General features: G+C 43.4%; 1 protein-coding gene across 6 annotated transcripts in view; it reads left to right on the forward strand.

The window, feature by feature from the left end:
• Window positions 1-24,950, forward strand: part of STIM1 (stromal interaction molecule 1) — a 185,902-nt gene that overhangs the window by 104,897 nt on the left and 56,055 nt on the right. The window lies entirely within an intron of this gene.

Genomic DNA, 24,950 nt, shown 5'->3' on the forward strand with positions numbered 1-24,950 from the left:
TCATGGGGAAGAGGTAAGCCTAGTTTTGAGTTCAGTCTTGGATCTCACATTGTCCAAGGTATTTGGAACAGTGCGAGCCTCTACAGAAAAGGGTGACCTGAATGCTGAAGGGTATGGACACTATGAAATGGAGAGCATTCAGTAAAACTTAGTATTTATGGGTATTTATTATGTATGTGCCAGGCACTATTGTAGACATGGGGATGTGGCAGTAAATAGGACACAGACATCTGTCCTCCTATCATTTACAGTCTAGTGAAGAAACTTGAGCCTGGAAAAGAACAGATCCGGGTAATATAATTTGTATCTCACATACATTAGAAGTGGGGGAATTAGATTTTTAAATAACGACGGTGATGGCGATGAAAACTGCAGCACCAGCTCTCCTTTATTGGATTCTTATTCTATGCCAGGCATGGTGTTAAGCTCATGGTGTTAAGGTAGTTGCTCTTTTACCTTTCATAACAGCCTTTTGAAGTTGGTATTATTGTCAAGGACTGGAGCCTTGGAAAGGTGAAGCATTTTGTTCAAGGACACATTGGATATGAGCACAGATCTGATTTCAAAGCTTGTGCTATTAAGTACCGCTATATTGTTTCTCTTAAACTAAAGGCAGGACCAGGACCAATGTGGGAAAAGTAAAATATGGCCATATTCTTCTAGAATGAAGAATCGTCTAATAATGCCATCTTGTCTTAGGAGAGGCCTCCTTGGTAGGTACGTAGTAAACTCCCCGTCACGGAAGATGGGCAAGTAGAATATAGCGCTCTATTGATTGGTTAGCAGAGGGGATCCTCGCATTAGGTTGAACTGGATAATGTCTAAGTAATTTATAAGAGGAGAAAAATAGACTTCCTGGAGCAGAAGCAGACATTTGGGTGGAGTGGAAGGGGTGGGGTTGCCTGAGTGGTAAGTAGGGAGCCAGTGTGAACACAGATGTGGCGGTGGGGGGGGGCTCTGACTAGAGCAGGGTGGGTTTGGTTGGATGGAGTGACTATGGTGGAGGACTGCAGGACAAAAACCTGGAAAGGAAAGTGGGGCCCAGGCGACTAGGCTGAGAGATGAGTACTTATTGAACCTGGCAATTGTAGGTTCTTGAGCAAGGACAACAGGTGTGATGAAAGTTTTGGTCGCATCTTGAAGTGGCACTGGCCTTCAAAGGACCCAGATTTTATTTGTCCACGATGGGAAAAGGACCATGTTCCTGGACGCAAATGAGGACTAGAGGTTTCCCTCTCTCAGGGGGCCTGGCCACAGGACTGGGGGATAGGTGGCACACCAATTAAGAAGGTGATATGATCTAAGATCCACAAATTCCTGGATATCCTTGTCACCCTCTCCTCCTTCTTTTTTCACTTTCTGCTGAATTGCTTTGTCAATGAGGGGAGGAAGAAAATGTTCTTTTTAGAGGAATGTTACCACAACAAAAAGCTCATCAGCACAAACTGTTCTAAAATAACACAAAAGCTGTCACCCTGCTCTTCTCTGTGCCAGTGGTGAGCTGTTCTTTTTCAGTGTAGCTTCTGCCTTGCTTTGGCTTCAACTTCTCTCCCGGCAGGCTCAGGCCTCTGGTGGTGAGAGGGGCCTGCCAGTCTGGGTTTTCACCATCGGTCACAAGCTACTGTCTTTGAAAGAGAAGGTAATGGTGGCAAAGTATGTGTGCTTAAGTCATTCTAAACATGTATGAGACAACCTTGGAGTTCAGGTTCTAACTAGCATGTTGGGTGGACTGCTCAGAGCTTAGAATATTGGCTCACGGGTACTGAGCAGAGATGAGACCCTGGTTGTGCTGGCTATGATGGACCTGAGCTTTTTATGACCATTCGAAAGCACCACTGATTCCCCAAGGATTTTAGAGGAAGTCTGAAGGGATATCTTCAGGCTTCATTTGTTCAGCCTCATATCAGCAAGCTTTCCAGGTGACTGAACTATATAACCTCAGTTCTGGATCTTGTAAAATTTTAGCCATTTTTGAAATAAGTCTTTCTTTTTATAGATTATTGTGAACAGAGTGTTAACTTTCTTTGGATCATTCAGAACATGTCATCAGGCCTCTTCTATAACTACCCCAGGGCTTAGATTCCTATGTGCATTGTTGTGATTTCTTCTTATAATTTCCCTCTCTTCTTTGATTCATCCCCATTTCTAATTTCTGTTTACTTCTCTGTGAGCTATGAAATTAGATGTATGGTAAACTGAGACTCAGCAGGCATTGTATAGGAAATATGTAATCATTGGCATGTGGGGCAGCCAGTTTGGCTGCTCCAGTACTGTCTTTGTTTGCTTCTGTCCTAGTTAGCGGAGCTATGGATTGTGGGCCCTTCAGATGAGCAAGGTGGCATTATTGGTGATGGTGCCCTTCTTGGCAAAGCTGGGAGGGAGTTCTACCAGGCCAACAGCATGGAAATTCATGACCTGTGTTGTACTGAGACTTCTGGTGGGGACACTGCCTGTGGGCAATGGATTTGCTACAGTGGGATGGTCCTATCAGGTTGTTCTGACAGTCTGAGGTGGACAGACAGAGGCTGTCTAAACCTGCTGTCCCTTCATGAGCACTGGGTATTGTATGTAAGCGATAAACCACAGTAATCTACCCCAAAAACCAAGAGCACTTTACACACTGTGTGTTAGCCAATTTGATAATAAGTTATATTAAAACAAACAAACAAACAAACAAACAAACAAACAAAACCATTGTCCCTTCAACTGGATCCCTACAAGGAAAATCAAGGGCATTTATCCAGCCATTAAATTTTTGTTGAATACCTGTTGTAGGACTATGGATTCCGTAACAAACAAAATGGATACGATTTTAGTTTTTATAGAGTTTGCATTCTAGTGGTCTGTATGTCACAGGCAATTAAATGAGAAGTAAAATTCTGAAATTAGGAAGAACTGTGATTATAGTAGTTTAGTGACTTCCCCTTTAATTTTCTCAGGTAAAATGGTGGTTAATGACTCCTACCCTTGCAGGGCTATTGTCAGAATCCAGGGAGAAAAGTGCTGGTAAAGTTTCCAGCACAAATAACTCCCAAACTCTACAGAAACCAAACAAGTCAACAAAACATGGGAAAAAATTTGAACAGACACTTCATCAAAGAAGATATATGGATGACAATTAAACACATGGAAAGATGCTCAATATCACTAGCCATTAGGGAAGTACAAATTAAGACCACAGCATGATAGCACCACACGTCCATCAGAATGTCTGAAATTAAAAAATGGACAACACCAAGTGCCAGGCGAGGAGGTAGAGCCACCAGAACTTTTGCTTATAGAGTTTCTTAGAAAGTTAAACACAATTCACTACATGCTCCAGCAATTCTGCTTCTCGGTATTTATCCATATAGATAAATGAAAATTTATATTCACACTAAGACTTGTACACAAATGTTCATAGCAGCTTTATTCATAAGTGCCAAAAACTGGACACAAAGCAAATGTCCTTCAATGTGTGAATGGATGAACAAACTATGGAAAACTGCTCAGCAATTAAAAGGAATGAACTATTGATGCACACAACATAGATGGATCTCAAAGGCCTTATATTGAGGGAAAGAAAGAAAGCAGACTCAAAAAGTTAACGTGCTGTATGATTCCATCTACATGACATTCTGAGAAAGTAGGGATGGGAGCTAGGCCAGTGGTTACTAGGGGTTAGGAATGTGGGGAGGGTTTCATTATCAAGGGGCAGAATGACAGAATTTTGGGGGGGTAATAGAATTTTCCTGTGTCTGGGTTGTGGGACAGTTAGAAGAATCTAAATATGTTTCAAAACTCATATGACTACATACCCCTGACCGCCCCCCCCAAAGTTAATTTCATCATATGTTAGTTAAGAAAAAAGTTGCCAGCATAGTACCAGACACACAATTCAAGCTCAGTGAATGCTGGTTATTTTCCCCTTTCTGTTTCTTCTGTATTTCCCAGAAAGTTACCTGTATCTGACAGTTGTATTTTAACGTTTGTTTAACTGATGTGTTTCTCTCACCAGACTGTGAGACTTTTCAGGGCAGGGACTGGCCTTATTTGGTCATTTTGCCTTTGTTTCCCCAATGCCCAGCAGAGCCCTGTACAGAATATGTGCTTAATTTAATCATTGGGTGGAATGACTGGCTGATATCTGGGTAGCAGCATAGTGTCTGGCTGAGAAGGGAGGCTTGAGCAAGGGTGTGATCACACATTTTCGGGGGGGAGTGGATGGTTAGGTAGCAGTATGAGCCCAGGAAGCTGCAAAATCAACTTATGCTTTTGTTAGTGTCTGTGCAGTGTGGCGTAGCAGCATAGCACAGGGTTGAGAAGTGGTGCTCTGGAGCCACACAGACCTAGGTTTAAACCTGGCTCTGCCTTCAGCAGCCATGGAAACTTGAAGAAGTTACTTCATCTCCTTGAGCCTTGGTTTCTTCATTGGAAGTGGAGTGATAAGAGTAGGCATCCCCTGAGTTTGTTGCTAAGATTAAATGAAATAATGCATACAGAGCACTCAGTACCATGCCTGGCATAAGGAAGAGGCTCAGTAATGGTTAGTTTTTGCTATTATTATTATTGTTATTGTTTTCATCAGAAAGCACATACATTTTAATTCAGACAGGCCTGTATTCAAAACTTGGCTTTGCCACTTACTATGTGACAAAAAAGCAAGTAACTTCACCTCTCCAAGCCTCAGTTTACTCAGCTTATTGAGGAGATCTTTGCAGGGTTGTTGTAAGAATTTAATGCACGCAAAGGGCTGACACAGGATTTCATGGTTTTTTCCTCCCTCGGGGTGGTGGTACAGATAGTGAGGGCTGGCCTATATGGCAAGACTTCCAGATCAGCTCTCTCATCCCACGGCACCGGCACCACAGTGTTCAGCTCTGGGAGCCACCCCCAGCAGCTTGGCTGACTTGACTAGGACCAGAGCGCCACAGGAGGCAGTTCTATGTGCGCCTCGAGTAGCTACTATGAAGGGGGTGGGGCATGACAGAGCAGGGCCACGCTTTTCTAGGGGCTGCAACTCCTCCAGCCGCTCCCCCTAGCCTCCTGTCTGTATGCCTGTGTGCTTTAAAAAAGGTTTATGTGAGAACTTCTCATTTCCCCCCACCCATGTGGAAGGCTAGAGGAGTTTCGAACAACAAAGCCGTATTATAGTACTGTCATCAGATCTGTTTGACTTTAGCCGGGTAGGAGTTGACTTGCTTTCCACCTTTTTCACTGCCCCACCAAGAGGCATGCTTGGTTGTGGGAGGCTCTGTGAGTCGGGAAGGATGGAACCTCGCACCAAGTGGAATCAGGGCTGGGGGAACTCAACTTTGAGAGGAGCGCCTCCACTTGCAAACCCCAGAGGCCAGCAGGAATTGGACTTGGTGGGAGGTGGTATACAAGGAGGGAGGGAGAAGCCCTCTGTGCTTCTTGCATATAAGCAGTGCTGTGGCCAGGCTGGGCTAATTTGGATGAGGGCGAGTAACTGAGTTATGCCCAGAAGTTATCAGCATGGTTAATAATAATTGCTTTCCCTCCTCTGCCTTTGGGCCTCATTTCCTTACATCCAGATAGCTGTAGACACCTCCAAGTGCTCTCTTGCCTCTAGCATCCCTTTACCAGCCCGTGTTGTTCATGCTGCCAGCGGTCTTCCTAAGTTACGTTTTGGTTTCATGTGTCCTGCATGATTTTCTTTTCTTATTCCTTCCGACTATCTGTGTCTAGCACGCCATCCCTTCAAATCTGGCCTTGGTCTTTCTTAAGACTCTCTGCACCTACCTCCTACCACTCTGGTCTGACCCTGGTCCTCACTGTCTCATAGCTGTTCCATGCTTATTGCAGGCCCCTTTCTCTGCTCAGCTAGTTCTCCCTAGCTGGAGTTAACTTCTTATATCCCTCCCTTCAACCCTTGGCCCTGTCCGTATCTGTCTTAGGTGTCCTCTGGAATGCTCCAGACTCACTTTTCGTGTGTGAACTTTCCCTGATTTTCCCACCCCCACTGATTTCTCTCATCCCCGTACCAATTCCCATAGCACACATTCTATATCAACTCAATTTAGCACGTAATTAGAATGTCTTGCTTTGTGCTCTAATGATTTTGATTGTATTATCTTACCTATAAGTTTGTCTTTTTTGCACTATTACTGGAATTACTGAAGCACAACTCTGATCATTACTTCTCCCTTGTAAAGGGAATGCAATGGAAGAGGACCATCCTTACCACATGTCAAGCCATGTTCCAGCTGATGGCTCGTATAGTGTCATTTAATGCTCAACCACTCTATGAGCTAGGTGTTATTAATCGTCTTTTAGAGGCCATTTAACTATAAGAGTGGCCTGCCTTTACTTACTAAATTAGTCTTTACTATCTAAACCTGCCTGTCAGTGCTCCCACAATCTGCCTTTAGCTCTCCTGACTAGTTCACGTTACACTGCATTCCCCTACTTTATCCTGCAACCACTTCCAATATGTTCTCTCTATCCTATCACTGTGCCTTTGCTTTAGATACATTTTCATCTCAGCATCTTTCTGCCTCTCCTATTGCCTGTAAAAATTCCACTCATCCACCAAAGCCTAGATCAGGGTGTCTCAACCTCAGCATTAGTGGCATTTTGGGCTAGATGATTCTTGGTTGTAGGGAGCTATCTTGTACACTGTGGGATGTTTCGCAGCATCCCTAACCTTTATACACTAGATGTTGTAGCAAACCTCCACCATCACTCCTTACCCCAGAAGTTGTGACAACCAAAGTATCTCTATTGCCGATTGCCCTGGGGGACAGAAGTGCCCCTGGTTGAGAACTGCTGGCCTAGATTAAATGTTTTCTCCTAGAAATCTTATTGTTTCTTTATGTGGGAAGTAATTGGCATGAATCTCTCATTTGGCATATCGCTCTGCTCTGTATTGTAATTAGTTGTCTGTCTGACTAGATTGTGATTGGCTTCAGGGGCAGGAACCAGGTCTTATTTATTTATCACTGTGTCTCAGTGCTTGGTACAGGGCCTTACACACAAAGGTGATGAGTTAAGTTTTTTTTTTGAAATTTGAATTTGAAAGCAGTGATCCTGTCTTATCACTGAGTGCCCCTTAAATTATTTCCTTAGGGCAGAGCTAGAGTCCAGGGTTGGCTGGCCAGTGGTAGTGGGGCAGGGTGCTTTGGATTTGTGAGTTCCTGGCCAGGATGGTGGCCGGCTCAGTGGTGGGATGTTTCTAGGAGAGCTAGGGTCTAGGATACAGATATGATATTGCTTAGTGTATGATGTGTGTGTCTGACCTCTGTGACCCCTTCCGTATCTTTCTACCCTATGCTGTGAATCACATACAGAATCTGGGCGGAGGTGAAATCACTGTAGTTAAAATAATAGGGAAGACTTAGGGGCACCTGGGTGGCTCAGTCGGTTAAGCGTTCGACTTTGGCTCAGGTCATGATCTCATGGTTTGTGGGTTCGAGCCCCGCATCGGGCTCTGTGCTGGCAGCTCAGCCTGGAGCCTGTTTCAGATCTGTGTCTCCCTCTCTCTCTCTCTCTCTCTGCCCCTCTCCTGCTCACACTCTGCCTTTGCCTCTCTCTCTCAAAAATAAATAAACATAATAAAATAATAGGGGAGACTTAGAGAAAAATATGTACATAGAGGGCAGAGATGAACACAAGAAAAAAAGACACAGAATGCTGAAAGGCTATGTGACTGAGCAAAAGTACACACGGGCTTTGGAGCAAGAAAGATGAGGGTTTTAGGTGTACTTTCATCAACTGTGAGTTGCGTGACCTTGGAAAGTTTCTTAAATCTCTGTGAGCTTTCATTTTCTCATGGTCACATGGGGGCAGTAGTCTCTGCCTTGAAGGATTATAGCCAAGATGAAATGAAATCATGTGTAGAAAGTGCCCAGCCTGTGGTTTCGTTCACAGTGGTAGCACCACTGTGTCTTCTCCTCCTGCTACTGCTTCTGCCCACCTGGCCTGAGGTGGCTGCTTTACATATACTCTCTCATGGAATCTTTATAAGAAACCTGTGGGGCAGGTATTAATCTTTCCATATAACCAATAAGGAAACTGAGACTGAAATTAGCACATAGTTACCTGTTTTGGGGGTTATTGCAACTCAGATCTGCATCAGGCTGATGAAAATGTTCTTTTAAAAAAAATTTTTTTTAATGTTTATTTATTTTTGAGACAGAGACAGACAGAGCATGAATTGGGGAGGGTCAGAGAGAGAGTGGTAGACACAGAATCCGAAGCAGGCTCCAGGCTCTGAGCTGTCAGCACAAAGCCTGACATGGGGCTCGAACTCATGAACCGTGAGATCATGACCTGAGCCGAAGTCGGAGGCTCAACTGACTGAACCACCCAGGCGCCCCTGATGAAAATGTTCTAAACTTGTGGTGAGGTTGCACACCTCTGAATATGCTAAAAACTCTTGAGTTGCCCACTAAATTGGTATGTAAGTTATATCTAAATAAAGATGTTAAAAAAATAAAATTGTCACTACAACATTTGTTGGTGTTACGGTCACCTCCCACTTGCCTTGCTATATAGCCCAACCCATAGGAACCCCTAGGACTCTATAGAATAAACACTTTGAAAACCGTGTGGATTTCTGTCTCAGTGTCCCCCACTCCTAACTTTGACGGATATGCAGAGGTGCTTCTAAGTCTGAAGTGCCATGGTTTCTGGAAGCAGAGATCCATGGTTAGCTAACTGATAGCTAGTTTGCTTGCTTCTGGGTAGGTATGGATGGCTTTTGAGGATACCAGACTGAAGAGCCCTGGGACATTCTCTTTGGGAGAATCCTTCCTCTTTTTCTCTCCCACCCTCCCCGCTTCCCTCCCTCCCATCCTCCCTTCTCCCTCCTCCTCCCTTCCCACCTCCTTCCTGTCCTCCCTTTTTCTTTTTTGTAGCTGTCACTTATGGGAAAGCTAAGATGGGAAGAAAGCTATGGGGAGAGCCCAGGTGGTAATTCCTTCTCACCCACATACCAGGAACCTGAATCAGATTCTTGGCACTTGCTATATGGAGCTTCAGGAGGGGACATGTCAGAGGCACTTGGCTAAGTAGCCCTGGTATTATTTTTCCTGGGTTCACCTTGTGCTCCAGGCTTCTCTCTGACTCCCACTGCTGCTGCCATGCTGGCCCATGGGAAGCAGACCTCTCCTCTTGGTCTCTGGACCCAATCCTGAACATAGATTTCCTGGCTTCCTCTTTGAATAACTTTGACAGCCTGGAGCTTTTGCTTTTTTTTTTTTTTTTTTTTTTTTTTTTTTTTTTTTTTTAAATGTTTACTATATGCAGCAAGTAGGGAAGAAAAGATATAATTGCAAACAATTTTTCAGATAACCTCAGCATAGGTTTCTGCGTATACATTTCTGTTGCCGCAGTAATTCTTCTTTGACCTGAAGGATTGTTACAGTTTGGAGGCATCTCTCTGGTTTTTTGCCTTCCAGCTTCCTGCTGGTCTCCTGGTGCAATCACCATCTTATCTCTTTCCCTGCAGAACATTCTGGCCTCCTGCCCTTAATGTAGGTAAAGCACAGTTTGAAGTCTGCTCAGGCCTTTTGGACAGAACAGAGATGAGTGATACTGTGAATGACATCATTCTTCAGGTGAAACCTGGTCCTTAGGCTAAGGGAATGACCTGTCCCCCATTTTTTCTTGTAAATACTTAATTGTAGGGCGGCTGTAGCATTCACCTACCAACCCCCACTGAGTTCAAATTCTGTGGCCTTGCTCATGCATTCAGTCCAAACTCTTGTGAGTTTTTTAGAATAAAGTATGTGGACATTGACTTCTTAAAAGTCTAAGCATAAGCTTTGGCGTCTGACCTGAATTCAAATCCAAACTTTGCAATGTAGATCTGTGAGTAATTTGGAGCCTCACTTTCCTCATCTGTAAAGTAGAGATGAAAATAAGATACTCTTTGCTATTGATAAGCCCTCAGGCTGGTGAGAGAGGCAGACATGTAAACTGGCAACAACAATAGCACGTTTTCAGGACTGTAATGGTGGTGTGCACAGGGGCTGCGGGGAGGGGGGGGGGGCTGCGGTTTGCAAGAGAAATAAGGGTGAGGTCAACTAACGTGCTGGTGTAGCAGAAGATACATTGTCAGCCAGCACTCAGGGAAGGGTACCAGTTGCTAGACAAGCTGAGCTACACATCAGAGGGAGTAGGCCTAGTTTGCAATCTGTCCCAGTGCCTTAGCCAGATACAGGATGAAGCAGCAGCTCCCCCAGATGGTACCGCTCATGTTTCCAGGAAAACCCAGACGGTTTGCTTTGACAGGGGAATTCGTTCTCACTACGCAGACTGTTGTTTTCCTTCCCCATTCTTTGTTGGTGAGTCGGCTTTGTCTGTTCTGGATTGCAATCCTGTTGATGACAGAGATTAGGTAGATTTGTAAGACTCCTCTGTGTGTGTGTCTATATATGTGTATGTGTCTTTATGTGCCTTTGTGTTTGTTTCTTTGTATGTGTGTGTACATCATTTTATGCCTTTTTGTATTTGTGTGTGTCTTTTTGTATTTAGATGTGTCTGTGTGTATGACAAGAAGTGGAGGGAGGGGAGGGGTGCCTGGGTGGCTCCATTGGTTAAGTGTCTGACTCTCAATTTCAGCTCAGGTCGTGATCTCACACTTCCTGAGATTGAGCCCCTTGTTGGGCTGTGCGCTGACAGGTAGGAACCTGCTTGGGACTCTCTCTCTCCATCTCTCTGTCTCTGCCCCTCCCTGACCTCTCAAAATAAATAAACAACAACAAAAAAAAAGGCAGAGGGAGGGAGGAAACCAAGCTGAGGAAATGGGACTTGAGAGAAAGCCCATAAGCCAGGTCAAGGATCAAAGAGAAGGTTAGGAACAAATGGTTAGGCAACAGTACAGTATGCGGGACCTGGAGATAAAAACAGAGTTAGAAGTACAATCGGGAACCCAAAGATGCTGTTAATCTAGGCTGGATCTGGACTCTGTAAAGTGGTAGGCAGAGTGCAGGGGTGGGTCATCTAGCAGCCAGAAATGGTCAAGCCAGCAGAGAGAGGACAGCCCTGCTGCAGGTATCAAGCTTCTGAATCTTCCTGTCCAAGGAGGAGTCAGCGGCTGGCTTGCAAGGCCGTCAGACCTAACTGGTGTTTGTGTTTGTTTATGCAGGTCTCTCCGTGCATGTCCGTGCATGTGTACCACATCCAGTGTCCTCTGTGGCAGTAGAAACAACGGGTTTTCAGTGCGATGTCTGATCCACCTGAGGACTCGTGACCCCCCATTATTTGTTCTCATGTCCTCCCCTACTGCCCCTTCTTTCTCTTTTTCTCTCTTCCTTCTCCAAGCGTATTTTGTGTCTGCTGTCTCCTGGACGCTGGAGATGCAAAGACTTTCTACCTGCAAAGCGCTCATATAACTAGTGAGGCAGAAGAACATCCGTATCCTAATAGGTGTTGTGATGAGGGATTGGTACTGCATGCTCTGGAATTTTAAGAAAAGGGAATTTAATTCATCCTAGGATTCCAGGAAATACAACCCAGAAGAGGTAATGGCTGGGTTTAATTCTGGCAGATGAATAGGAGTTAACCTGGGACAAAGGGGAGAAAGGTATAGCAAGTGAAGGAACGTGAGTGATGTCCTTGGATCTGTGAAGTCACAGGTTCCTTTAATTCAAGCATAGAATGTCACAGTGGGACAGGGAGGGAGAGGCTGGAGATGAGTTGAAGTGGAAATGGCAGGCATTAGCCAGATTCTTAACATACTGAGGAACTTGGATTTTATCCCAAAGATGATGAACTACAAGGATTGTAAACAGAGATGGGGCTCATTCTAATCGACAGGATGTCTAATTGTTTTATTTATTCATTTATTTATTTATTTAAAAAGTTTATTTATTTATTTTGAGAGAGACAGAGACAGCACAAGTGGGGAAGGAGCAGGGTGGGTGGGGGGTGGGCACAAACAGGCTTTGTGCTGCCAGTGCAGAGCCTGAGCCCGATGCGGGGCTCAAACTCATGAAACTGCAAGATCATGACCTGAGTTGAAACCAAGAGTTAGACACTTCACCTACTGGGCCACCCAGGTACCCCTTGACCTTGATTTTTAAAGATGAACAGGGCTTACTGATGAAAAGAAGGAGAAGCAGAAAAGAGGAACTTATGAGTAAAGGCAGGAGGCAAAATATATGACAAGTTTGGGAGACATCAAGTAGGGAGGTGTTTAGACAAAAGTTTCTTTATAAGAAAGGGGCATCTTCAATGGCTGGTATGTGGCTCCAATAAGATAATGAATGTTAAGAATCCTTTGTAAACCATGATGCTGCATGAAAATGTCACTAGTGGTGTTGTTATCCAGCTTCTTCTCTTTCCCTTCCATGCCCGGCAACGCCAGGCTCTCCCAGGTGTAGCTCAGGTAGGTGTGAACAAGGCAGTGTGGCGCAGTGTGGCGCTGACTGGGTCCTCTTTCATCTCGCCACCTGGCGTCTTGGGGAGGAGGAGGAGCTAAGATTAGAAGTCTCTGGGACTCAGAGGCCGGGTGCTGGAATGAGCCCTCCTGCCAAGGGATCTGGGTTCAAAATAGTCAAACATTTATGAAGCACCTCCTATGTATAGGCGCTGTGGGGGACTGTGCCTTACATGATCTCGTTTTCTCCACATTGCCACTTTGAGGTTGTCTGCATTTTACAGGCTTATGGTGACATTGTGAATAAGTAGTAGAGATGGGATTATAGTCTGTATCTGTGAGATTTTTTCCTATTTCACTTCACAAGCCTTGTGATGTCTCTGGGTGGTGAGCAATCTTCGCTGATTAGTGCAGGGTGGAAAACTCTGTGGGATCTAAGGCAGTGTGGGTTTGGGAGGATTGGAGAGAGAGTTTCTGGGCTCTATGTTGGGGATTGAGCCATAGCCCCTTCCTCCACATACAACAGTGGTTCTTGCTTTCAAGGACTGACTCTCCTCTCTATATCTGTCTTACCTTGGTGCTTTCCACAGGTCTGATTAATCTCTGTGTCCTTGGATCCCAGCACAAGGAATGTCACAGAGTCATGCACAGTAAATGGCTGGTTCGGCAAATGAATGAATAAATGCCTCCTTTTTTTTTTTTTTTTTAAGTTTATTTACTTTGAGAGTGAGAGTGCAGTGCAAGCAAGGGAGGGGCAGAGAGAGAAGGAGAGGGAGAGAATCCCAAGTAGGCTCTGCACTGTCAGCACGGATCCGAATGTGGGGTTTGAATTCACGAACCGGGAGATCGTGACCTGAGCCAAAATCAAGAGTCAGATGTTTAACCTACTGAGCCACCCAGGCGCTCCATGAATAAATGCCTCTTAATAAAGGCTTCTAGAACCCCTAATGTCTTCACTACTCCCTCTGCCTTCTCTTGTGGTACTGTGATGCCCTAATAGATTTTGTTCTTAAGGACAGTTTTGTTTTTGTTTTTGTTTTGGTATTGTTGTTTGACACATAAGCCTAAATTCTCCCTTTTACAGTTGATTAGGAGCCAGAATGTTGTTAAAGAGGAACATGAGTTTGTCTTGCTCTTTTTTTTTTTTTTTAAGTTAGCTCTACACCCAGTCTGGGACTTGAACTCTTAACCCCAAGATCAAGTTGCATGCTCGACTGACTGAGCCAGCCAGGTGCCCCCATTTTACTCCTTTATATTCTCTGTTCCAAGCCTTTCCCCCTATCCTCTCACTGCCCAAAGGTAAGTGGGATTTAAAAGGGACACATGGTGAACCCTCAACTCTTTTGTCAGGTGTTCTATTTTGGAAATGGAGTCCAGGAGGTTTTCCTGCTATTAAGTGCTTGGCTGGATGCATGTCTGAGAATCTTGGAAAGCCATGCCTAGGGATAGCAGTATGGAGAAGAGACTGAGAGAGGAATCAAAGTTGATTCTTCTTTATGGGAATTGTAAGGGAGAGAGAGTTCCTTAATACCTGAAGCTGTAATAGAGGGAGTAGGTGCTAGTCCAGGGATCAGCAAACTATGACCCCTTATCTGTTTTTTGTACAGTCTATAAACTAACAATAGCTTTTACATTTTTAAATAGTTGGGGGGAAATCCAAAGAAGAGTTTTGTGACATGTGAAATTTACATAAATTCAAATTTCAGTGTCCATAAATATAAAGTTTTATTGGTTCAGAGCTAGTCTTACTCATTTACATATTGTCTATGACTATTTTCACTCAAGAACAGAGTTGAGCAGTTGTAACAGAGACCGTATGGTCTATGAAGTCTAAAATATTTACTGCCTGGTTCTTTACAGAAAAAAAATTGCCCGGTCTCTGGTTTAACCCATCAAGTTTTTAAAAACAGATTTATTAACATATAATGCATATACCATATAATTTACCCATTTAAAGCATACAATTCAATGGTTATGAGTATATTCATAGATATGTGCAGCCATTGCCACAGTCAATTTTAGAAACTTTTCATCACCTCAAAGAGAAACCTTCATATACTTTGGCTATTGTTCCCCTATCTTCCTATTCCTCACAGCCCTAAGCAACTACTAATCAACTTTATGTATTTATATATTTGCCTATACTGGACATTTCCTACAAATGGAATCACATAATATGTGGTCCTTTGTGACTGGCTTATTTCATTCGCCTAGTGTAAGGTTTTCAAGGTTCATCCATGTTGTAGTCCATGTCAGAATTCTATTCCTTTTTATGGCTGAATAATATTCTATTGTATAGGCACACTACATTTTGCTTTTTCCCTCATCAGATGATGGACATTTATTATGCTTTTACCTTTTGGTTGTTATGAAAATATGTACAAGTTTTTGTGGGCATGGGTTTTTATTTCTCTTGGGTATATACCTAGGAGTGTAATTACTGGGTCATATGGTAACTTTGTGTTTACCTGTCTGAGGAACTGCCAGACTGTTTTCCAAGGTGGCTGAACCATTTTACATTCATGCCAACAATGTGTGAGCATTTCGATTTCCCCATATCCTTACCGGCACTTGTTATTGGCTATTTTTTAATTACAGCCATCCTTGTGGATGTGAAATAATATTTCATTATGGTTTTGGTTTGCATGATTAATGATGTCAAATATCTTTTCAAGTGATTATTGACCATTTGTATATCTTCTTTGGAGAAATGTTTTATTCCTGTCCTTTGGCCATTTTTTAATTGGGCTGTTTGTCTTTTTACTATTGAGTTGTTAAAGTTCTTATATCCTAGATATATACAAGTCTCTTATCAGATACATCATTTGCAATATTTTCTCCCAGTCTGGAGGTTGACCTTTCGCTTTCTTTTTTAAAAAAAAATGTTAATGTTTGTTTATTTTTTGAGAGAGCCTGCGCATGAGTGGGGGAGGGGAGAGAGAGAGGGAGACACAGAATCCAAAGCGGGCTCCAGTCTTCCAGCTGTCAAGCTGTCCGCACAGAGCCCGACGTGGGGCTCGAACTCACCGACCTCGAGATCATGACCTGAGCATGCTCAACCAGCTGAGCCACCCAGGTGCCCCTACGTTTCACTTTCTTGATGATGATCTCTGAAGCACAGATGTTTTTCATTTTGGTGATGTCCAGTTTATTTGTTTATATTTGTCAATGCTCAGGCTTTTGATGTCCTAAGAATCCATTGTCAGATCCAACATCATATTTTTCTTTGTATTTTCTTCTAAGAATTTTAAAGGCATCTGAAGCTTAACATGCCCCAAACTGGATTCTAAGTATCACCTCATCTAAAACCTACTCTACCCGCAGCCTTCCTCATTTCAGTTGAAGGCAACTCCATTGTTTCAGTTGCCTGGGCCAAAAATTATCCAGCCATAATTTCTTTGACTACTTTTTTTTCTGCTCCTTTCTCCTTATTGTCTCCTTTTGATTTCCCCATTATGCATATGAGTTTAATGGTGTACCACGTTTCTCTGAGATGGTTTGTTTTTCTTCATTCTTTTTTCTCTTTGTTTTTTGGATTATATAATCTCTTTCAATCTCTCTTCAAATTTGCCAATTCTGTCTTTTGCTGGTTCAGATCTCCTGTTGAGCCCCCTCTCCTGAAATTTTCATTTTAGTTATTGTACTTTTCAACTTCACAACATCCATTTGGTTCTCTTTTGTAGTTTATATTTATTGATATTCTTTATTTGGTGTAACGTCATCACACATTCCTTTAGTATTTGAACATGTTTATAATGGCTTCTTTGAAGACTTTTTCTGCTAAATCTGAAATTTGGTTGCTCTCACAGTTTTCTTTGCTTGTGTTTTTTTCTGGTGTCATACTTGCCTATTACTGTGTATGTCTCATATATTTTTGTTGGAAACTGGATGTTTCTGTGATATATTGTAGCGACTCTGGGTATTGGTCCAACCCCCTCTGGGCCTTGTCATTATTTGCTTGTTTATTTGTTTGGTGGCTGGCAAGATCATTTTAGTGGTCCATTACCACCCTCACTCCCTACTCCCCTATACTGTGTGAAGCCTCTCATGTTGCTCCTCAGAGCTTTAGGTATGGCCATGGTCACCTTTGGATGACAGTGGTTTGGGCAGGGCTCTCATTGACTGTGTCTTTTTCTGGCCACATTCAGGTGTTAAGTTCCATTAGTTGTCATCTGATTACTCTGTTGTTTTCAGCAATGCTCTGGGCATAAATTTGCTCTGATCCAATCATATTGGGACTCCTCTGAAAGGATAGTTCCTGAGATAAGTGTTTGAGATTTGTTCTTACCCCAGGAGGGCTCTTCCTAGCCCTCTCCCCAGTTCCCACCAGCAAATTCTCCAGCCTATAGTTAGCTTCTATCTCTAATCATCCACCAATCTCCTCTCAAATGCCTTTTTACCACAGCTTTCACTGTGTTTGAGAATGCTCTAGGTCTTGAACTCCTTCACATTCTGTTGCAAACAAAATAATTTCCTTTGGGAAGAGGTTTGAAACTCTGTGTAAGCCTGCTCCCCACCCAGGCAAAATCTCTGAGCCATGATTCTAGAGCTGGAGGTGGGGATAATGATGTGCTTCTCTTTGAGTGATACATCGACTTTAGGAGCTGAGCACTCAGCGGAGGTGTGGCAGTAGCTTCAGGCTGGCTTGGCTTGCCTCTCCCAGAGGATAATTGCTGTCTTATAAGCCAGGGCCCCAGCATCCTCAGTGACTCTGCATCCAAGGTGAAGTCCCTGCTTCATGAGTGGGCCTGGGTGGAAGAAGGGGGGCCCACTTCTTAGTTGGACTCACCTAGAACATAGCCTTAACAACAGGTAACTGGAGACAGGATGAAATATGCTGATATCCTGCCTTCTGTCAGGCAGATAGCCTTCCAGTTAGGAGCCTGGGGAACAGAGAACCCTGTTCTTGGCTGCTCTAGTCTGGAGTGGAGTTCCTGTTTTACCAATTTGGAAGTGGGGAGGGAGAGAGGGAGCAGGTGTTAATTCAGGTACTATAGACTCTCACAGTTCTTACTGAGTTTTAGTAGATGTTCTTGAGCAAATGTTTCTTCATTTGCTGTATGCTCTTAGGACTATTCCCAGAGACTTTAAACAGTGCTTTAAAAAAATAATTTTCACTGTTTCACTGGAGAGTGGGTCCATGGAGCTTCTCATACTGTCAAGCCAGAAGTCCCCTCTAATTCATCAATTTTCAAAAACATGCATACCCATAATGTATTCTGTCTGGGGCTGTGTATTCATTCTCTGAAAATATGGCAGTATTGACCTCAATTAAGAAGATGATCCCCTTTCTCTGGGGAAATATTTTTAAATTAGTGACCTATTTCTGTCCTCCTTTCATAAGACAAAGATTCCCCAGCGAGTAGTTCTTGGCTAGCTTGTATACTTTGGTCCCAAAAGTCTCCCAGTCTTTGCCATTCTGGCCAGGTACCTAGAAGGCTACAACTTGAGATGCTACCTTTAGGATTTGATCTATGTCATGTGCCCAGTGCCATGGTCTGAGGACATCAAGGATGATGATTCCATGACAAGGACTAAACTCAGAGGGATTCTCTGTACCTGCATATGTGTTGGGTGCTGGGTGCTGGGTGCTGGATATATAGGAGTAAAAGGAAAAGCATCGTTGCTGCCTTCAAAGAAGTTCCTCTCGTGGTAGATGTAGGTAAGAATATGTCAACAGATGAGAATACTACAGTGGGATGAGTGAATGCTGTGATGGAGTCACAGAAGAGGCAGGCCTGTTAGTTATATCCACACGTAAAGTTGCTGACATGTAATTTGGGTCTGGAGAGATGACTGGAACAACTGGGAGAAGAAGGAGAGTGTTTAGGTAAGGAAATAGCATATGCAAAGATGTTAGACTGGTGAAGAGCCTGGTAACTTTCAGAGAATTTTGAGTAATTTGTTATCACTGGAGATGGCAGGAAGTGGCAGTTGATGTGGCAAAGAAGGCAGGTGGGTCTTGCATATCGTTGTGAAATTTTAATTTTAATTTTAATTGGAGTTAATGCTTTCAAAATAAGAATCATAGAGTAGGACAGAAAAGACCTTCAAGGTCAGTCGATTACAAGTGCTGCGTCTCAATTATCTCTATTGCTGATCTCTTGGCACATGGCCTTTATATAGCAAGCACTTAGGAAATATCTATCTTTTACCTCCTTCTGGGATGTCCATTACATGTGAGAGATCAGCATCACTATAATAGTGGGCTCCAGAGTTGCACATTCTTAGTATCTTTATATTCCTTTTACAATATGTTAAATATATTCATATTTAAGAGAGAGTTTCATTCACACATAGAAGAGCATACTTTGTGCCAGGCACTGTTCTGAGTTTGATATGTGAATTAATTCATTTGTAATACCCTCAACATGAGGGTATTATGAAGTCTTGTACTACTGTTACCCCTATTTTACAAATGATGTGCATGATACACTCAAAGTGCTAGAACTGGGATTCAAAACCCAGGCAACCTGGCTCTAGAATAAAGCTCTGAACCATCATCCTACACTGAATCCAAGCCAATGTAAGTAACCCCCTGGCCCCTAGCTGAATATCTGTATTTTAGATTGGCTGACAATTTGGGGACCTTTTTCTTTCTTTTGTGTAGGGGACAAAAGACACATTGACTAGTTATGGTAAGCTAAGCACCCTGCTGGGTGTTGTAGGGTGAGAGACATTTATTCACTTTTTTTTTTTAAGTTTTTATTTTATTTTTTAAAGTTTATTTATTTATTTTGAGAGAGATGGAGACAGTGCAAGTGGGGGAGGGCAGAAAGAGAGTGAGAGACAGAAACGCAAGCAAGATCCACACTGCTAGCTGTGGAGCCCAGCATAGGGCTTGAACCCACAAACCACGAGATCATGACCTGAGCCAAAACCAAGATTCGGACACTTGATCGACTGCGCCACTCAGGTGCCCCTAAAGATTTTATGTTATGTTATGTTATGTTATGTTATGTTATGTTATGTTATGTTATTTATTTATTTATAAATATTTACTTTTGAGAGAGAAAGAAGACAGAGCATGAGTTGGGGAGGGGCAGAGAGAGAAGGAGACACAGGATCTGAAGCAGGCTGCAGGCTCTGAGCTGTGAGCACAGAGCCCGATGTGGGGCTCGAACCCATGAACCGAGATCATGACCTGAGCTGAAGTCTGCCGCTTAACTGACTAAGCCACCTAGGTGCCCCAAGATTTTATTTTTAAGTAATCTCTACACCCAGTGTCAGGCTCAAACTCACAACCCCGAGACCAAGAGTCTCATGCTCCTCTGACTGAGCCAGCCAGATGCTCCTCATTCAGTTATTTAATAGCCACATACCCTGCTGTGTGCCAGGCCCCATGCTTGGAGGTGGGCTTATGAAGCTAAATTAATTATTTGTTTAGGTGTTCCAGAGAATGTGTAAGACATTGGTTAGAGATAAATGACAAATAAAACATAGTTTCTATATTTGAGTTGCTTAGGGATAGCAAGGAGGAGGGTAATTAAATAGTAATTATAGTGTAATGGGATAAGTACTGCCATAGATATATACCCTGAGAACTAAGAGAACAAAGAGAGTAGGGCAATTAACTTGCTTGGGTGAGGTCTGGAAAACTTCACAGAGGCAGTGGCTTTTTCTTTAGCAGATAAAGACAGGGAGAAAATATTTTAAATGGAGCACCTTGTGTAAAGGCTTAGAGTTATACTGAGCATGGTTTGTTCAAGGAGCCTGTAGTAGCTGGATGTGTCTAGAGCAAATGTTAGCAAACACATTTTCCATAAAGGGCCACACAGTCAATATTTTAGGCTTTGTTGGCCATACAGTCTCTGTCACAGCAATTCAGCTCTGCCTTTGTAACATGAAAACAGCTATAGGCAGTACATAAATAAATGGCTGTAGCTATGTTTCAGTAAAGCTTTATTTATAAAAAGAAGCAGCAAGCTGGATTTGGTCCATGGCCATAGTTTCTTGACTCCTTGTCTGAAGTGTAGGTGCCTGGTAGGGAGGGAAGATGGCCAGGAGGCTGCCTGTGAAGCTAGTCTATGACTAGATTGTAAAAAGCCTTGAATGTGAGGCCAAGAAGCTGGGGCTTTATTCTGTAGGTAATGGGCAGCCATGAAATTTTAAGTAGTTTTTAAGTTAAAATTTTAAGTAGTTTTAAAGTTGGTATACTTTATGGATTTGTACTTTACAAAGGTCATTCTGGTGACTAATATGGTGGATGGAGTGGCAGAAGTGAGACTAGATATACAAAGGTGAGTGAGAAGTGACTCTCATCTCCCTGCCCTTGGCAATAGCTTCTGATCTCACTGGGGACAGATACTTCATCTATGAGACATCCAAGTCCCAGCACTTTGTACAAATGGCATTTAGAGATATTGTAGCTAAAATGTGGGTCCTTGGTGGACATTGAAGAGATGAACGAGAGTTGGGAAGCATCTTAGATCTGGGGCATGTGTCTTGAGGGTTCTAAATATTGCGTGTGGGGAGCGGTGAGTGAGAGTGGAGGTGGTGAGGTTTGGTCTGGGAGATGTGGAAGGTGAACAGTCGGAAATGAAGTTGGAAATGGGAGGAAGGAGTAATTGGTTCTAAGGAAATACCCAGGAGACCTGCCTGGACCCCTGTGTCCAGAGATGCACTGCTCTGCTTCTAGCTTTACATCAGTGACTTCTACTCACTGATGAAGCTGGCTGGGCCTGTTTTGTTGGGAATTCTACAGAGATGTTTCCCCTCCTGTCCACTCTCACCCACATCTCTTTACTCCTGCTTCACTTGGGGTGGGGATGGGGTTGCATTCTTTGTGCCACCGCCAAAGAGATCACTTTTCTGAGCTCAGAGCTAAATATACTTAGTGACAGCTGCTCCCTGCTCTTCAGATTGCTCCTGAGCTGTAGCTCTGGCCAATGCTGCATCCCCATGCTAAGGCAAGACTTGTAGGGAGCCTTCTTAGGCCTTTCTGAGAGAAGAGCTGCTTGTTCTGAGTCAGAAATAGTAAATCTTTGTTGTGGGAATCAAAAGTTGCCTCTGGGTTTGGTTTTGCTTTTGCTTTTCATTGCTCTTAAACTTCCTTTTAAACCAGACTTCAGCTATTAGTTGGCTGTGGGGTGGTGTGCAGAGTAATCTGTGGCAGTGCCTACCCCAACTGCGGTGGGCATTGGAGTTTTAGTTCAGTACAGCATTCTTGCTTGCTATGTTTATGGCTGGATAACTGGGACCTTCATCAAAGCATAGATGGTTTGGCAGGGGGATAGACACATAATAACACTGGTAAGGGTATACGCAGCACAGAAGCATCACCTTTGACGAAGAAGCTTTTTCTCTTACTTTCCGTATCCTTATCTCACCCTCCTGCCAATAACAATAACTAACATTTGAGTTGTGCTCTACAATTTACAGAGAGTGCTTTTGTGTGCATCAGGAATCACAAGCTGTCTGCTCTCACGCTAGAGAGTACTTGCCTCTTCAGAAGGAGGCAGCTGATGCTCAGCTCTCACACATTGTTGCCAGGTCAGTGTGCAAACCCAGGAGTGGTGCCCTGGCGGTGGGGGTTGAGGCCCTCATGACCTCCCTCAGCACCAACTCCCCCATCTCCACGCTGCCCCAAATGACAACACACACATAATGTCCTTTGATGTGGACAGTTGATTTTTTCTTAGCTTTAAGTAAAATGTGCATAAAAACATCTTCATAAAATGTTGAATTTTGAAGTTAATTTGTAATGGACAACCTACATAAAAATGATGTGCTTGCCATGTGGACACCAGTTTATGACAGGTCCCCAAGCCACTTTTTCTCTTCCAGTCAAATTGCAGTCCTTAAGCCCTTAAAATCTAGGAACTCAGGTGTTTCTAGATCTTTAGATTTTTTTTTTTAAGGTAGACTGAAAAGCTGAACTTTCTTGGTGTGAAATTTAGTTTTTAAATATGGGTTCAGTTTAGAAGATACTCTGTGGGCCACTGAAAGACAGGTGCAAAGGCAGCTTATGGACTTCTGCAAGCATGTCTCATTTACAACTTGTCACACTCAGATGAGAGGGAGGCCTAGTCCTCACTCGTTCTGAGCGGGAAACAGGCTCAAACAGGCAAAATACCTTGCCCGAAAGTCACACAGGAAGTAAGGGGTCTGTTTCTATAGGTTGTGAACTCTTCCTCTTCATAGTATATTGCCTTAGCTACTCTTTTCTGCTTGTTTTAGAGAGTGTGCATGAAAGTGGGAAAGGGGCAGAGGGAGGGAGGGAGGGTGGGGAGAGAGAGAGAGAGAGAGAGAGAGAGAGAGAGAGAGAGAGATTGAGAATCTTAAGTAGGCTCCAAGCTCAACGTGGAGCCTGACGCTGGGCTCAATCCCATGACCGTGGGATCATGGCCTGAGCCAAAGTAAGGAGTCAGAAGCTCAACCGACTGAGCCGTGCAGGTGCCCCTGACTTTCCTACTCTTGAGGCCTGATTGTTCCACTCAGCATCAGGCCCTTCCTTCAGGCAGAACTTCTGTCAGCGCATAGTCCTCATTTGGCACCTCTTCTTGCTGGTCTTGTTTTCCGACCCCATTCCTTCTTTGCATGGTTTGTGGCACGAATAGAGCCTGTACATGAGCCCTGTACGTGCAGCTCCCCCTTATACTTTCTTCCCATGAGCTTCTCTGTTCTCCATATACCTCAGTGATCAGACTTGGCTATAAAAAGCAGTCTATTTCTTATTGGTTCCCAATAAGCAGCTGGTATGTGTCATCTGGTGGTTTCCTAGAGTTAGCTGGGAATGGCAGAAAATCCCCTTCTTTGGATATTTTGGCATTTCTACTCCTAAGGCATGCACATGATGTGTGTTTCTGTAGTCTTAGATTAAGAGGGTCTGGATTAGAACCTTGGAGGACCAACACAGGGTATAGCTGTATCTGTAATCTGAGGATTACAGATTTGATTTCTTTAAAATATGTGCGAAACTTGACAACTTTTCATTATACCCACATTACTACCTCGTTTCAAGTTAGGTTTTTGCAGTAGCCACCTGACTGGTTTCCCTGCCCTTGCCTTCCTATAGTCTGCTCTCTAGCACAGCGTTTGGAGCAATCCTTTAAGAGATGCACATGTGATCATGTCGCATCTCTGTTCAAAGTCCCCTAACAGCTTCCTTCTCAGAGTTGAAATCCAAGCCCATATAATGGCCCACAAGGGTGTTTATGATCTGGACCCCTGATTTCTTCCCTGGATTTGTCTATCACTAGTCACCACCTCTCTCATTTCTCTCAGCCACACTGGCCTCCTCATTGTTCCTTGAACAAGCCGAGCATGTTCTTGCTTCAGGGCCTTTGCATTTGCCATTCCTATTCTTGAGATACTCTTGTCCCGGTTATTCTGCTTGCCTTTCTCCAACATCTCCTTCAGGTACATGTACCTCCTTAATGAAACCTTCCTTGACTCCTCTAAAATGACAAGCCACCAATACCAGTACTCTTGGCATTCCATATTCCTCTTTCCTGCTTTCTCTCACCCAAAGAGGATATTAGCTCAGTGAGGATAAAGATCTGTATCTGTTTTGTTTACTACTCACTGAATTTCTTGTGCCTGGAACTATGCCTGGTACTTAGAAATCTTATGTTTGTTGACTAAGTGAATTAATGAATTTCTGTCCCCAGACTGGCTGTCTGACTACTTGTGACTGTGTCCCCCCTGAGATGTCCCAGTGTCTGTTGTTTAAGGCCTAGTGATCTCATCACTTAGGCCTCCGGTGAGAGAAGCCTCTTTTTTTTTTTTTTAATTTTTTTTTTCAACGTTTACTTATTTTTGGGACAGAGAGAGACACAGCATGAACGGGGGAGGGGCAGAGAGAGAGGGAGACACAGAATCGGAAACAGGCTCCAGGCTCTGAGCCATCAGCCCAGAGCCCGACGCGGGGCTCGAACTCACGGACCGCTAGATCAGGACCTGGCTGAAGTCAGACCCTTAACCGACCGCGCCACCCAGGCGCCCCAAGAGAAGCCTCTTAATAAGTTAATAGAATTGTTCTAAAATTAATTTTGAAAAATAAACAGCTGAGATTGACAAGAAATATTCTGAAACATAAGAGCCATGGGAAACAGGGGGTCCAGGCATTAGAAATTACTATTAAAGTACAAAATAAAACAAAAAGTATAATAAGATAGTCAAGGGCTAGCACAAAAATAGAAATATGATTGAGGTGCCTGAGTGACTCAGTCGGTTAAGTGTCTGACTGCAGCTCAGGTCATGATCTCATAGTTGGCGGGTTTGAGACCCGAGTTGGGCTCTGCACAGACAGCTCAGAACCTAGAGCCTGCTTTGGATTCTGTGTCTCCTGTCTCTCTCTCTGCCCCTCCCACACCTGTGTTCTCTCTCTCTCTCAAAAATAAAATAAATAGACTGAAAAAAACTAGTTAAAAAAAAGAAATATCATTTAGTGCAGAAGAATGCAGAGCCTAGAAATATACTCAACTATATATAAGGACTTAATTATTACTAAATAGCATTTTTAAAAATGAATAAAAGATAATTTATTGAATGGGGTTGGGATAACAGCGTGGCAACTTGGGAAAAATTGTTAAAATTCACAATTTACAGCATATAATGAATCAAAGGTCAGGTGCCTTAAAAGGCTGACTATTAAAAAATCATAAAAAATACTTTAATCAGT

Source organism: Prionailurus bengalensis, chromosome D1 (assembly GCF_016509475.1).
Source record: "Prionailurus bengalensis isolate Pbe53 chromosome D1, Fcat_Pben_1.1_paternal_pri, whole genome shotgun sequence".
Lineage (NCBI taxonomy): Eukaryota > Metazoa > Chordata > Mammalia > Carnivora > Felidae > Prionailurus > Prionailurus bengalensis.